General features: G+C 37.4%; 1 pseudogene; it reads left to right on the top strand.

Moving 5' to 3' along the window:
- LOC111971887 (one cut domain family member 2-like) overlaps positions 1 to 1,393 on the top strand; it is an 11,742-nt pseudogene extending 10,349 nt beyond the window's left edge.
- The last annotated feature ends 2,616 nt before the right edge of the window (positions 1,394 to 4,009 follow it).

Consider the following 4,009-nt stretch of genomic DNA (forward strand, 5'->3'; position numbering starts at 1 on the left):
TGTGTGTGTGTGTGTGTGTGTGTGTGTGTGTGTGTGCGACAATTGCATTAACCCAACACGCACCCAAAGATACTATGACAAACTTCAAGCCCAACTCTTTTAACATGCTGCACTTTTGTTCGATAAAGACTAGTTATTTATTTGATAAAATATTGGATTCATTTAATTTCCTCTGACTTGGTTATTACATTTATTATTATTATTAGTAGTAGTAGTAGTAGTATTTTATTTATTATTTATTTGATTATATGATTATGGTTTTATTGCCTAATATTTAGCCATATTTTCAGACATTTGAGCTGCCTCGTTGGTTGAATAACATTTTTTATACAAGTACTCATCTGCACTTTCTTTTCAGCTGACAACTGCAGAATTACGTCCATCAAGATCGACCTTTGAGACGATTTGCAGGCTGCTTCACTGATAACATTTTCAGCCCGTCCAATAAATCACTGAAAAGAAGAAAAACACAAAATGACTGACGAAAAGTTTTTAAACTTAAGGTTTGACTTAGTAAATAGAGGTAGGACTAGAGGCCATATGTTTTATGGTGCCAGAGAGCAAATTAACCAGTTCTTAACATGCCATGAACAGTAGGCTATGCTTACAGAAACAAACATCACAGTTGCGCTATGCGTTTTAACAGGAGCCCCTCACAATGTTGACAATAGCCTTCTGTCTGCACAGTGATATTGCTGGCCACACAGGTCACTCAAAAAAGATATTCACTAATCTGTGATCTGTTGTGGCCAGTCTTCCATACTGCCAATTAAATAACTCTGCCTTTTTTATTTGTCTTTACATTTGACCTTTGATGGAGGCGAATTCTTAATTTTTATTTCAAAAAGTAATACAACAATCCTCAATAAAGGCTCTGGTACAGGGTATTGCAGTTTTTCATTGTAGACCTATATCGTTTGATGATGCTAAACTTGTTGCTATAAAACAACTTAACAATAGAATAGGCTTTATGCAAAACATTTGCAGAAATACGATCACACAAAAAAAGACTGCCTACCTTCACAATATCTACATAATATGTCTGCAATTAAATCATGGAGGCCGATGAAGTTATGCTTTAATAATCTCTATTTCAGTAAAATAAAAGTAACAGCCCATAATAACGATTTAAAATGAGTCAGTCGTAGCTGATGATGGTGTGCATCTTGTATGTCCACCTCAGACATTGACCCAATGACTTGTTAGAAGCCAGCTATTAATAGTAAGTAATTATGAATAAGAGTCCATGGTTGACATAGTGACTGTTTCTCGCCTGCAGTAGCCCGGCCTCAGCGGGAGAGAGTCGCACCGCACCCAATTTCAGATCAGCCCCATTCAAGCCATCGATCCCAGGCAGAACGGTTGGCTGCACGGTGCGGTTAGTTATCGATTCCCCCACCATACCCCACCCCCCCCCTCACTTCAAATCCGACAGAGCACACACCTCTAGCCAGGCTGCAGAGGCAGTTTTCACACGCTCACATATTTATTTAAATACCATTTTGAATCTGGAAGTATGCGTGGGCAGGCTTTTACCGAAATTGGGGATTAGTAACTCAAGTATAATAATTCAATGAGACACAATTAAGCAAATTTGTATTGTAATCATATATTAAATATATATTAAATACATTCACAATTGATTTACCACGTATCCCATGGGCCTATTGTTATCAAACAATGTTTTTACTGATGATGTGGTAGACCTACATTCAACAAATGAGTCCAACTGAGAGATACACCTGTTGTTATTGTGGGTTTGCTCTCACAGGCACCGCAGACCTCTTGACGTAAAAAAGATGATAGTTATTATTATGTAAATAATAGATCGAGTCAATCTCAGCGAAGTTAGTCAATGTTAACATTACCCCACTCTTACAAACATGTTGCACTGGCCCTTTTAGTGCTGTATCACATGAACTTCTCTGACAAAAATTATCCGTCGGTTATTGCCTTTCTTAATCAGGGAAACATCAGAATGTACATACATTATATAAAGTAACGAGGTGTCACTAAATTATAAATATGTTTAATCAAAAAACAAAAGTTGAATTTATATCACTAATCTTTAGATGGGCACTCCTACATTTCCTCAGCAGCCTGACTGTTTACTTAGCAATGCCACCATATTTCATTTTGCAACTTTCACTGACATTCGTTGCCAATTATGTATGATATGCCATGTCAATAAATTTAAGCATGAGGTCTACAACATTTTCCAAGTCACTCATTTTGTCACATTTGACTTCAGTTAAACATTACTTGTAAGTATAAATTCATGTTTCCATCGATAATGTGAGCACTTGAGCACTGTTTCTAAAGGCATTTTGCAGCTCTATATGACTATATAGTCATTATGGTATTATTTTGATATTATATCACATCAGGTTCTCGGCCTGCATAGGTAAATACAGGGTATTTATCTAAAGGTGATTAAGGAAGTGCTCGCTTCACTTTTATTAAAGAACAAACATCTAATAACAACATTTGATTGGTGAATTTTGCACACAGAGAAATCTATTTGATGATCTCAGATATAATGGAAGCCTAATGACTGGTAAAATATAAAGTATCTCTTCAAAAAAGAACAAAAAAGCTTAAGTCAAATGAAAATGTAGGCTACCCGTGAATTTATTCTGAACTGCAGTTAGAACCATTCTTCTTCCTAATAAGATATTTGAGCAGGTTGACTTTCAAAGTGGTCCCGAGTGAGTGTTATTGAAGCTGTGGGGAAATGCCTTGCAGCGGAGCCGTGTGCAAGGTAAACAAACAAATTGTATTAAGTTATCAGTATATTAGCACCAACTCTGCCTCATTACATTAAGGAGTATTGAGTTGTAAGTTTGCATTGGGAAACCTTGGCACTGCCCTGCGGTCTGAATGGAATAAATACTGTACAAACTAGCGTTTAAAGTGCAGCCCAGTCGATACACAGCCTACCAATCTTTGTGCAACATAAGTCAAAACAAAATCCATGGATTTAAAATACTGTACGCCCCATTTTACAGCACTACCCAAGGTCTGAAGAAAAGGTGCATCCGATTCTGTGGCATCTAGAATCCTGCAGGGGGAAATAATAGAGTTTTAGATAACACACTGATACATGCCAACTGGCAGAGCCTATAAGGTAGAGAGAGAAGTGCCTGGGGTTCTTTTCTGTAAGGGCAATGGAAGCAGGACTTGAAGTTGACTTTATCATGTGCATGAACATGTTCAACCGTAGCCAGTAAAAACAAATATTGGGAGATTCATTAAAACAGTGGTCTATGGCTAGATCATATATACAACCAATAGGCTACACTTTAACAGTAAGCCTACATGAATCTGTGTTTACATTTAGGAGTGTTGTCATTAAATATGTAGCCATGGCTATTAGACATTAGTAACATGTTGGACTAGCTGATCAAAGACCTATGGGCTATTCATTCTGCAGTGCCAATAACCAAAACACATTACAACATTACGTGCATTACATAGATCCAGTATGATTTCAATGTCTAGAGATAAACATCTATTTTATTTTGACGTAGTAGGCTGTTGTTTTTCTCGAAAAAATAGACCCGCAGCACAAAATTAACAAAAGAGTGGCCTTTGGATAACCCAGACAGGAACTGACTGTTGAAGCGAAGTCCTTGAAATAACAGGCTTGGTTGGCTGGGCGCCATTATGAGTGCAATTAACTGGTGCTAACGGTTTATGAGGACCATTGCTCCCACAAAATTTGAGCAAATAAAACCTACAACTGACCAATTCGAGAAGCATCTCTCGAAACTTATGAATCTTTTCCCTTCCCATTCTCCCTCCGAGGCATAATTAATTGGACGAACTGAATTTCACACACGAATTACTCACGAATCTATCGACCGATATTGAACGCCCAGGGCCTTTCTCGTAATCTTTTTTGGTGCGTTGCAATGCTACGAATATTAACGACCAGAGAAAGAGAAAAGTTATAAAATAACTTCAAACTTTATATTGACTCCCGTTTTAGATTGGGGTTCAATACAAA

The sequence above is a fragment of the Salvelinus sp. IW2-2015 genome, linkage group LG13 (assembly GCF_002910315.2).
Source record: "Salvelinus sp. IW2-2015 linkage group LG13, ASM291031v2, whole genome shotgun sequence".
NCBI classification, from domain to species: Eukaryota; Metazoa; Chordata; class Actinopteri; order Salmoniformes; family Salmonidae; genus Salvelinus; species Salvelinus sp. IW2-2015.